This window comes from Aplysia californica, unplaced genomic scaffold (genome assembly GCF_000002075.1).
Source record: "Aplysia californica isolate F4 #8 unplaced genomic scaffold, AplCal3.0 scaffold00220, whole genome shotgun sequence".
In the NCBI taxonomy this organism is placed as follows: domain Eukaryota; kingdom Metazoa; phylum Mollusca; class Gastropoda; order Aplysiida; family Aplysiidae; genus Aplysia; species Aplysia californica.
In genome coordinates, this window is record NW_004797490.1 from 172,119 (window position 1) to 183,923 (window position 11,805).

Consider the following 11,805-nt stretch of genomic DNA (forward strand, 5'->3'; position numbering starts at 1 on the left):
CAGACAGACAGACAGACAGACAGACAGACAGACAGACAGACAGACAGACAGACAGGCGGAAAATAGTTCGAAAGTATACAAACTAGGCGAGAGAAGAAAAAGGGCTGAGAAAGTCGGCGTTTGAGAATAATAATACGTAAATGATATGTACACATAATTTAGTATTTTAGCATTTCCTTTTATTTCAGTCCACCTTACCCTGTTCTTCATTACATACCCGACCTCCAAGGATGCACTTTCAGATAATAAGACTAGCAAAAAAACAACAACAAAAACCCAAACGAACAAGCAAAAAAACCCCTAGCAAATCCCTTATTACGTTCGGTTCTCCTTTTTAAGGAAGTTTGCACTACTTTCAGCTCCTACTTCACCGGGTTTTTGTTTTTTCCTTGTATCTGTATCTATTTCCTTTCCTCTGTCCCTGTCTATTACTCACGTTACTGTCCAATTTATCCTGGGCTGGATATGCCCATAAGCCAGGGCGGTGCGAGTCGCGTCCCCCTAACCCCCGCGCGATCCCTCATGAGTGGCGGACGCTAATTACCTTCATTGCCAGCTCGCAAATTGTGAGGCGTTGAGAACCGGCCTGTGTGTTGTAATGGTTAGGCTTTTTGTCCTGGCACAAGAAAAAAAGATATAAAAAAGGAAAGGGGGGGCGAAGGCCGGACAAACATATTCTGTGGGTGGTTGGCGGGTGCTCTAGTGTGGTTTGCTTCTTCTTTCCTATCAAACATCTATCTTCCTTATCTCCCCTTCTTTTTATGTTTGTTACTCTCTTGTAACACCTCCAATCTTCTGGCACTCATATGACCTTATGCAGTTGCGAGTGCCGTTAAACCTCTACAAAAAACCAAACATATTCTGCTTATTCACATTCCTGAAAGGGACGTTGTTTTTTTTGTATGTATACTATTTTCTTTAAAGAGCTCGATTTTATCAAGGATGTTGGTTCCATTTACAAAATGGGAAGTCTTTTTTTTTTAATCGATTATGGAATGCGATTTTATAAGATAAATAGAACATGACATATAGAGACCTAGATTAAAACAGAAACACCTCAAGCAGGGAGAATGACAAGAGATAGAGGGACTGATCAAGACAGACACACTTACACGCACATACTCAGGTTCTTATATTAACATGGCAGCGATGGGAAATTTTCTTCTCTAAGAATTCAAATGTTCTCCTTTCACCTGCTTTTCTGCTCTCTAATCATGTTCTGTTGTCTGCTTTCGCCTTCACCTTCTAACAACCTCTCCCCATTTCCTCCCTCTTCTGGGCTCCTGACTATTTCTGCTAATGAATTTTAATGATTAATGTGTCCCGCGCGTTTATAATATGACCTTATGCATTTAAGATGCCTGCAGAGTTAAAAAGAAACAAATTACTATTATTTTGAAACGCAGTTACTGGAACATTTGAATGGGCATACAGGCCTTGGACATCTTTCTCTCACTGGCAAAATAGAAAGATGCTCGAGGCCTGAATGTCCATTGAAGTGTTCCAGTAACTGCGTTTGATAATAATAATAATAATAATAATAATAATAATAATAATAATAATATAAAAAATAAATAAAAATAATAATAATAATAATAATAATAATAATAATAATAATAATAATAATAATAATAATAATAATAATAGTAATAATGATAATAATAGTTGTAAAATTTGTTTCTTTTTAACTCTACTTTTTACGAGCATCCCATGATTGAGGGCCTTCACAAATCTTGAAAAATGTCATAATTTGCCACCCACAAGGACAGACTAATTATTGTATCCGTAGGCGGAAAAATAACAGAGGATAAACGGACGAGAGGGCTGGGACGGGGATTGGAGGGGGTAGCTGAAAAGTCAATAACATCTATACCAAATTGAAATAGAAAATTACATCATAGTCTGCAAAACCAGTGAGTAGTTGCCATCGATTCGCATCACAGCGCCGCAAAACGAATTAATGCACTTTGACACGTCTTTGAAATAAGAAAATGAAATTTGAAAACCATGAAAAAAAGTAAAAAGGGCAACTTGTTACCGATTATAAATGTCTAAATTAATACACTATACTGCACTGAAAAAACTGCGTTACAAACGATAAAACAGCTGATTTCTAATTTCACACTTCCTTGCAAACTGTAGTTGCCATTATGCCAAACATTTCCGGTGAGTTTCCTCGCTACAAAGACGGTGTGAATTGCCTTGCTTCACAAAGACGAACTTATTGACATTCCCATCCGCCCATCAGTCATGCTGTGCAACAAAACATGAATAAAAAAGAAAAACAAGACTAAAAGAACATAATTTGTAACCTGTTTTTCCACTTCGACACGAAGTAGAACTTCAAGAAGCATATTAGAAATGAAGCTAGATTTTAAACTTACTGAGAGATCGTGTGTTTACCATCGATCATTTGATTAAGGAAATCTCTTGCAAGAACAAAATTTCATTTAAAATCATACTTGCTTTTCTAAGTAAAAAAAAAAGTATTTAAAAATAAATACAAGGTCAACTGTTTAATAATAATAAAGAGTACAATCCTAGGAATATAATATTATTATTTCCATCTTTTCAACGTGAAGCGGAGCAGCGTATCAAATGTCACCACCTGAACAGAACGCTAGTCTGTCGAAGGCTATTCCCTCTCCCCCCTCCCTTCCTTCCCTCCCCGAGCTCCGACACACGAACATACTGAGGTGTTGATTCACATTAATATTATTCCAAGCCTGGTTTGCAGTGAGCGAAAATATTTTTATAAATATGCACCTTATTTTTCAAGTTGACAAAGGTGTCTTGTTGTGAAGTTGAGAGTTGTATTCTTAATGGGTACTGATAAAAATAAAGTAAATGTGTTTGTGGTTTTTTATGTAGGTGGTTTTACGCCATCATCAACACATATTAGATCATTTAGGAGGCTGACTTTCTTTTAGTACCAACCCTGAAGTATTCGCTTAACAAAGTGACTGCTCCCTGGTCTTCCGTTGTTATCTTATCGGAGACAGACACTATAGCCTCCAGCCCACCTATAAAATCAGCCAGACTTGGCTTCAAAAGACTTTCACAAGCACAGGAGCAACAGGTAAACGAACAAGACTGCTGCTATCTTTTCTTTCCTCTCACAGATCTTACATCAAGCGCCTGAGCTTAAACACAATATCTTTGTCTATTTTGTTTCAAGCTCAGTTAGCCATCAGCGCTGACTTCAAATCACAGTGTCAGCTTTGTCCCCGGGGCTGTAAAACAACTTGCTCTCGACGGGGTGTCAGTTTATGTTTGTCTTGATTCATTGATAGCATGCAGTGTCGAAAGTAGACAATTTCCTTTCTTCAACAAAGTTTGAAAGAGTGAAAATTATAACGTTCTCACGAACAACGGATGCCATGATATATCAATAAAAAAGAACGTCTTTGTGTGGTTTATTTTCTGCAGAGATGTTGAGAAATGGAAATCTACTCGTCACGGTAGGTGGTAGAACGGCGCCACACGTAGTAGGCTTAACCTCTTTCTTTCTTTTCATATGACCTTCCTCTCTGTCAAACAAGACCGTTTATCTATCTGTCCGTCTGCCTGTCTGTCTGTCTGTGTGTCTATCTGTGTGTCTGCCTGTCTATTTATCTCTCCCTCTTTCATTTTCTCTCTCTCTCTCTCTCTCTCTCTCTCTCTCTCTCTCTCTCTCTCTCTCTCTCTCTCTCTCTCTCTCTCTCTCTCTCTCCACCCCTCTCTCATTCTCTGTCTCTCTTTCTCTCTTTCTTTCTCTTTTTTCTGTGGGGCTGGTTAAGTTAGTTAGTCTTAGTGAGAGTTTTACTGCACTTGCATCACAATATGGGCATATTTTGTGCCCAAGAATAGATGCGTTACGAGAGAGTGAAACATGCACAAAAAAGTAGGAGAAATAAGGACAATTGATGTTAGAAAAGAAAGAAGGAGCAAACCACACCAGAGCACCCGTCAACCACCCATGTGAATAAGTTAGGCTCTGTGTCTCGAAAAAAAGGATGCGTGTTGGATACTATTCTCGGGCAGATATTTGCTCCAGTATATTCGCCTTTTTTCGTGGATGTTCGGTCGAATTTGCCCTAGCGGCCAACTTTCCGAAGCAATCATCTGTGCAAACGGCAATTTCCTCCCCTCGACCCCCACCCCCTTTCTTTTATTTGCATTTTTCGATATTATTGTGACACTTTCAAGAAAACACACACACGCACACACAAACAAACAGACACACACACACACACACACACACACACACACACACACACACACACACACACATACTCACAGACATGGACACATACACAAAGGCCACACTCAAAAACCAAACCCTCCTTACCCCCATAAACACATACGCACTTGCATCACCCAAAATACGACATACACACATACAATCAAACAATTGAACAAACAAAAACCAACAACAGTGTTAAAACTTTTTAAAAAGACACAATTTATCCACTGTTGACTTCACGGTAAAAGTAAACTTTAACACCCGCATTCGGGACTTACTTGACCTACGGCGCACATACAGGATCTATTATTCACGAAAGACATAACTTTCAAATTGGGGGCTCTCGTTGCCTAGAGGTTCCTAAAGGTTATCGCCTTTCATTCAAAGGTCCCGAGTTCGAATCCAGGTAGCGACGGAAATATTTTCTTCTTTAAAATTAATTGTCTCCTATCACCTCCTTCCCTGCTCTCTAGCAATGTTCTGTCGCCTGTTTTCGTCTCCACCATAATTTGCCCCCACCTCTGGGCTTCTGACTCTTTCTGCAGCCTTTATGCTGCTATTCCTTCGCTCCTTCTTACTGCTGTTTTTCAGCCACATCCTTGATCTTCTGAAAGGAAAAATATACATCTAGCCTTCTCGGACAAGGGCCAAAAATCTCGGAGGTGCCGTGTGTAAGTTGCGCACATTAAAGATCCCCTGATGGTCTAAAATCGATATGAGTATGATTCAGCCGCAACCAGAGCAAAATTCAAAATTTCCTACCAACTGAAAATGTTCAATGTGTCTGGCACGCTCATATGCCCCTATGCAGTTGCGAGCGCCGTAAAAAAACTTACCCAAACAAAATATATATACTTTTTTTTATTTAAAAAAAAAAAAAATTCAAATTGTTCTGAGGACGGGGTCGACATTTTCTTCCATCGATTTCCCAACAACATCAACAACGAAAACTGTGGATCAGTAGTCTAGGGCGCGATGACATCACAGACCAGGTGACCCCAAGTTCTCTGGTTTAACTGACCGTTGGCTGGAGATCAGGTTGCGCATGCGTGATGGGAATCTATAACATCACTTCCTCTTCCCGTCTGACTCCACTCTGATGCTTTTGATTCCGGGAACCAGTTCAGGTTTCGCAAGAGCACGAGATAGGACAGCACAAACAAGACGATACAGATCAATAGATAAAGCAACGAGATAGAGACAAAAGGCGGAATGTGGAGATTGGGAGAGATCGGGACAAAGAGTGGAATACAGGTAGAGAGATTAATATGATGAAAGATAGAGTAGGATAGAGAGAGAGAGAGAGAGAGAGAGAGAGAGAGAGAGAGAGAGAGAGAGAGAGAGAGAGAGAGAGAGAGAGATACAGACAGACAGGCAGACGGAGAGACAGACAGACAGACAGACTGACTGACAGACAGACTGACAGACAGACAGACAGACGGACAAAGATAAAAGAAAAAGGTATAGAAGGTAAACAGATAAGTAGAACGGCACACACAGCGACAAAGGGATCGAGGGAGGGAGGGAGGGAGAGAGAGAGAGAGAGAGAGAGAGAGAGAGAGAGAGAGAGAGAGAGAGAGAGAGACAGAGAGAGACAGAGACAGAGACAGAGACAGAGACAGAGACAGAGAGACGGAGAGACAGAGAAAGAGACCGAGAGAGAGAAAGAGAGAGAGAGAGATAAAATGAGAATTAGAGAGACAGACAGACAGACAGGCATATAGAGATAGAGAGAGAAAGAAGGCGGGGGGGGGGGGTAGACTGGGAAAGAAGTAAGCAACATCATTAATAAGGCTTCATTATATTGCGACTTGGACATGCATTCATGAGGGAGTGAAAAACGAAACCTTTATTTTTAACATGATATAACTTAAACATACATTTACAAATTTTTTTAAAAGGCAAGCACATTTTCTCTCTTTTTCTTATAATTTGTCACAGCTGTAAGTTTGGTATATTTTCTTTTCTTCACCATAATTCGTTTTATTAGTCAAATGTTTTGAGCTAACGAAATAATCAGGATGGACTACCTAAACCTCTTTCGAGCTGTGATTATACGTAATTTTTGGCCGGGCCTACGGGCGTGGAATGTAACACCTAACGCTTTATCTATAGTCTCACCCCTTTTCTCCCACTTCTGTCTGTCTGTCTGTCTGTCTGTCTGTCTGTCTGTCTGTCTGTCTGTCTGTCTGTCTGTATGTCCGTCTATCTGTCTGTCTGTTTCTCTATCTATCTCTATATCTATCTCTATCACTACATCTCTCTCTCTCTCTTTCTCTCTCTCTCTCTCTCTTTTTTTTCTTTCTTTCTTTGACATACGCTAACGTCACATAAACACTCACACACACACACACACACACACACACACACACACACACACACACGCGCGCCCGCGCGCGCGCACGGCGCGCACACACAAAAACACACAAACACACACTCACTTCCCACCCTAACACAAACATGAATAAAAAATCGCAAAATCAGCAATTCTTATCAATCACCCCTGTACAGTACCTCTATAGGCAACTTGAAAGAGAGAGAGAGAGAGAGAGAGAGAGAGAGAGAGAGAGAGAGAGAGAGAGAGAGAGAGAGAGAGAGAGAGAGAGATAGAGAGAGATCGAGAGAGAGAGAGATCGAGATCGAGAGACATCGACAGAGACAGAGACAGAAAGGGAGACAGACAGACAGACAGGCAGGCAGACAGAAACAGACGGAGAGACAGACTGACAGACACCATTGTTCAGCCACGGCAGTAGTAATCTCCCCTTGCATGGAAAGGTGAAAGGGGAAGTAACCTATATCTATTGATCCGTTGTGACCCTGGCACTGCGTGGAGAGATGCATGGCCTAGATAAAGAGGATCTGACAATGTAAAAACCCGGCAAAGTAGCATCGGCCAGGAATAAATGATAGCCTTGCTTTGAGATGACTGTGGTAGAGTTATTATAAAAGGTGCTAGATATGAAATAGTTTTTCGAAGGATGCGGCATATAATTTCTTTCAGTGTCTGTCTGTATTTCAGGTTTCGTGTCTCCTTCTGTCTGTCTCTCCATGCCTCTCTCAGTCTGTCCGTCACTATGTTTCTCTGTCTATGTCTGTCTGTCTTTCCGTCAGCCTGTCTGCCCATCTGTCTGTCTGCCCGTCTGTCTGTTTGTCTGTCTGTCTGTCTGTCTGTATGTCTATCTGTCTCTGTCTGTCTCTGTCCCCCCTCTCTCTCTCTCTCTCTCTCTCTCTCTCTCTCTCTCTCTCTCTCTCTCTCTCTCTCTCTCTCTCTCTCTTTCTCTCTCTCTCTAGACAGAAAACATTTTCTCTGACGTATTGACAGTATAATTGTCACCTGAGGGCATCACATATTTTTTTCATCTCTAAGAAAAAAGCAAAAACAACAAAAAATAAAGCAAGCTCTCATTAAACAAGCACATAAACACGACAACAGGAATGTGATAGCTGGCTCAAGACAAGTAACGTACACACAGGCGCTCATAAAAGTGACAGAAGACATCTCGTATCAGACTGAGATTTGTTTTGGTAAGACTTTTACGGCACTTACAACTGGACTAGGTCGCATAAGTCCCAAAGATTAAAGGTGTTAGAAATGAGTTACAAAAACAAAAAGAAGGATGAGGGAAGAAAATGACGATAGATGCTTGATAGATAGGAAAAGGGGGGTCAGTAGAACAATTATGGTAGGAAGGAAGGAGGTGATGAAGGAAAGAGAACGAAATAAACACACACACACATACACACACAGAGGGAGAGAGAGAGAGAGAGAGAGAGAGAGAGAGAGAGAGAGAGAGAGAGAAAGAAAGAGAGAGAGAGACAGACAAACAGAGACAGAGACAGAGAGAGACACACAAAGAGACGGATAGAGAACGAGGGGCACAAAGAGAATGCCGGAGATAAGGAGAAAGCAAGAACAAAAATGGCATAAAAAGAGAAACAGATAAAAAGAAAGAAAGGCACAGAGAAGGGGAGAGAGAGTGTGAAAGAGAGAAAGTAAAGAAAGAACGAAAGAAAAAATGAAAGAAGGAAAGAAAGAAAGAGAGACAGCGAGAGACAGTGAAAGGGAAGAGACATGTGGAGGGGCTGAATAAACAAAAGTTAGGAACTGAATCCGGCTCAAGTCAAAGTTACAGAAGAAAGCGACCCCCTCTCGTGGACCCCCTCCACCCCGCCCTTTTCAGTCTCTCTCGTCCTAATTCGCGACGTGTCAACTACAGTGGAAACCCATTGACTTGAAGAGCTCTTCTATCGGAAAAAATATCCGCTACTAAAGAAGAGCTCTACTGCTTACTGAAAGTACCCTCACGAAAGATGAGTTCGAACTCTATTTTTGATGTGGGGTGGGTATCCCTAAAGAAACCAAATCCGCCGAGATAACATCATCTTATAGTACTCATCAGCTTTTGCGGGTCTTTCCACCCGAAAAGCCACACGGCTCAACCAATAAGTATTATAATTAAAGTCTAATTTCAGTCTTTAACCTTACATTTTATTTTTTTCTTATTACAAAGTCTTCGTGGGCACAGATATCGGTGGTGCTACTGTTAAACTTTTAAACAATTTCATTGCTGAAACGTGTTGTATACATTTGTACAGAGAAAAGATATAATTAATGTTCATTCAAGAGAGAATCAAACAAAGCCACCTTCTTTAGGAAGACGTAACTGCCTATGGGTAGTTATATCTCATAAACCTTTCTATATATAGGGCAATTGAAATAAGACAATGACAGTGAACCAGTTTTGGAGAACACAAGCGAATGTAGTAGTTTACATAGCAGTGAAGAGGTTAACGCGAAAGTGACAGTGGACGAGACTACACAGCATCTCCAAGTAGCTCTCCATTCATGGCCAATTATTCGTTGTAAAATGAAACGAAGAATAGTCTGGCGTCGAATGCGAAATTTGTTTTTCCGAAGAAAAAAACCAAACGCTTCCACATTATGTCTCTTCTTTTTCTTCCATTATCATAAGCTACAATTCTACAGAGATCTGGTTAATCTGTTTCAGAAGCTTGAATGGTTGAGGTTTAAAAAATCAGAGAAACAGTAAAGTTATTTGACCTCCGTGGTTTTCTCATACACAGAGTACTGTCGATGACAAGAACGCCTTTCAAATAATTCGTTCGACTTTCTGCACCTTATTTACAATTCCCAAATATTCGGTAAATAGAGGTTAACTTATGTGCTGGACATGTTTTTGTAGGTTACAACTTTCCTATCATTTTGTTTTTATTCCTAAGGTTGGTAGCGATGATCCTGACCGGTGATTTGTAGTAGAAGTGTGCACATGGGCATGTAACAAGGTCTGTATGATTTTGTCGGAAAAAGCGTTTGTGTGTGTATGGGTGTGTATGTGTGTGTATGTGTGCGTGTATGTGCATGTAAGTGTGTGTGTGTGTGTGTGTGTGTGTGTGTGTGTGTGTGTGTGTGTGTGTGTGTGTGTGTGTGTGTGTGTGTGTGCTTGTGTGTGTGCGTGTGTGTGTGAGTGTGTAAACATGTGGTCAGAGTAACGACTAGATAAATAGTGTTCCAAAATAGCATGTCTCTTTATGATCTAAACCATTGTTTGCCGACCTGGTCAATATTGCCCACTACTGTGTGGAATGCTTATTTTGTTTGCGATCGCCAAGAAACTGACATGCTTTTATTCAATGTTCTGCAAGGAAATACATGTTTGTGGGCAGTCCAAAAAACTTTAGCATTACTCTGAAGATATCAAAAGTGTGCGTTGACTTTAAAAAGGTTGACAACACTGATCTAAACTGCATTGCTCGTGGCGTAAAACAGCTGTTACAACACTGCTCACCTTACAGCTCCTCCAATATCCAGCTTAACCCAGGCTGGGCTTGTGTTGAGTCTTTTATGGCCAATCTTCTTGGAAGTTTAGCGTGGAACGCCCATTCTTTCCGCTCTTCTGTGTTCGTTCTTTCCAGGAAAATGGACGCCTGCTTATGGGAGTAGTCGTGTTCGTGGAATTTGCAGCGTTATTCGTCAGTTCAGAATCAAGAGGACTTAATCCTGAAATTGAATGAAAGGAAACATTATTTCTAAAGTTGCTCGGCATATCTACTATGTAAATAACAGAGAGCCGGATCCTGATAAAGAAATGCACATTGTATTATAATACAGAGAAGTTCAGTCGGGATAATGGTCAAGTGCCTAACCTCTGCACCACAGAGGCCAGTCAGCATCGTGTAGTGCTACCCGATTTTTTTTATAGTGAGTGATATAGCCAGCTTACCTCAGCTACATGTATGAAATCATTAATATAAAATGGTACATTTCATAGCTTGATATACGTTTCTGAACTAGGGTGTGATTCACACCAACACCAGACTTCTGTTATATATGTGAAGCATTGCGGTGAAATCAGCCGCTCGTAAAAATAAAGAAATCGAAAAAAATGGCATTTTTCTCCCGGTATGACAATTTTTATCCATTTCTTTTTTGGCACAACACTTTACGACCACTCCAAAACACATTTCTTTGAGAATTTTATTGTGAAACGCTGATTTAAAGCCCCAAAAATCTACATTTTCAGTTTCCAAGGACTCTCAAGCTTTGTAAGTCCCCAGACTTTGGCCGGCCATTTTTTTTGCCAGTTGAATCCATGAAACCAGGTGACTCCCATCCCCTCCAATTCGAAATAACTTGACTTCTATTCAAGATGGATGGGTATTTTTTTTCGTCGAAGGCAAGACAAGCAAACAAGCTCCACAAACCCAACTATTGACGAGCACCTGATTCCACTACGTCCTGACACATTTGTGCCACGACATGGCATCTGGAGTTATTGATATCTTTTGAAAGCTTATTCATTTGCCTTGATCTCATTTTTTTAAAGTACACGTTATCTTGTATAAAAATCGAGATATTTGAGATTGGAAGGTTTGGTCGCCTGGTTTCAGTGATAAGGTTAACGAGAAAATGCCCACAACATTTCAATAGTTTCAATAGGTTGAGAGTCCTTGAAAATTATAAAAATCACATTTTGTTGCAATTTATCAATTTTTATTAGTAAAATTCACATGGAAAGGTGTTTTTATCTGGACGAGAACGGTGATGAGCCAAAAAAAAGAAAGTTTAAAATTTTCAAAATGCCGGAAAAAATGCTTTTCTTAATATATAATATACACACCACAGTGCAAATTCCATAACTCAAAGACCTCTATATATTTTACAGCTCTCTATTACATCATGAATATTATCTAGTCCGTCTGGCTTGATCTCTCTCTCTCTCTCTCTCTCTCTCTCTCTCTCTCTCTCTCATGTTCCCCTCCTAGATAAGCCAATCATATCTAAAACACGCTTTCAGTTGAAAAGATAGTTCTATCACAGAAAACTTTGTTTGAGACTTTTTAAAAATGCAGACAGATCACGCACCCAGTGAAAATTCTTTAGAACATTTTGGAGACCGGGTAGGACTCTGCCTGCTAGAGCTAATCCGGGCTGAAAGGGATGCAACATCCCAGAAGAAAGACCAAAATACTCGATAAAAGTTCTTCCCACTTGGAAATCGCAGTCGGATGTTCTGTGTGTGACAACGAAGTGCTTAACTGCTACGCTAGAAACGTCG

The 11,805-nt window shown here is 40.4% G+C and overlaps 1 long non-coding RNA gene across 1 annotated transcript in view; it reads right to left on the reverse strand.

Moving 5' to 3' along the window:
• LOC101855424 overlaps nt 1-10,268 on the reverse strand; it is a 169,961-nt gene extending 159,693 nt beyond the window's left edge. Inside the window, exon 1 of the long non-coding RNA XR_220520.3 lies at nt 10,036-10,268. This is a non-coding gene — a long non-coding RNA (uncharacterized LOC101855424). The remainder of the gene's footprint in view (nt 1-10,035) is intronic.
• Between the last annotated feature and the right edge of the window lie 1,537 nt (nt 10,269-11,805).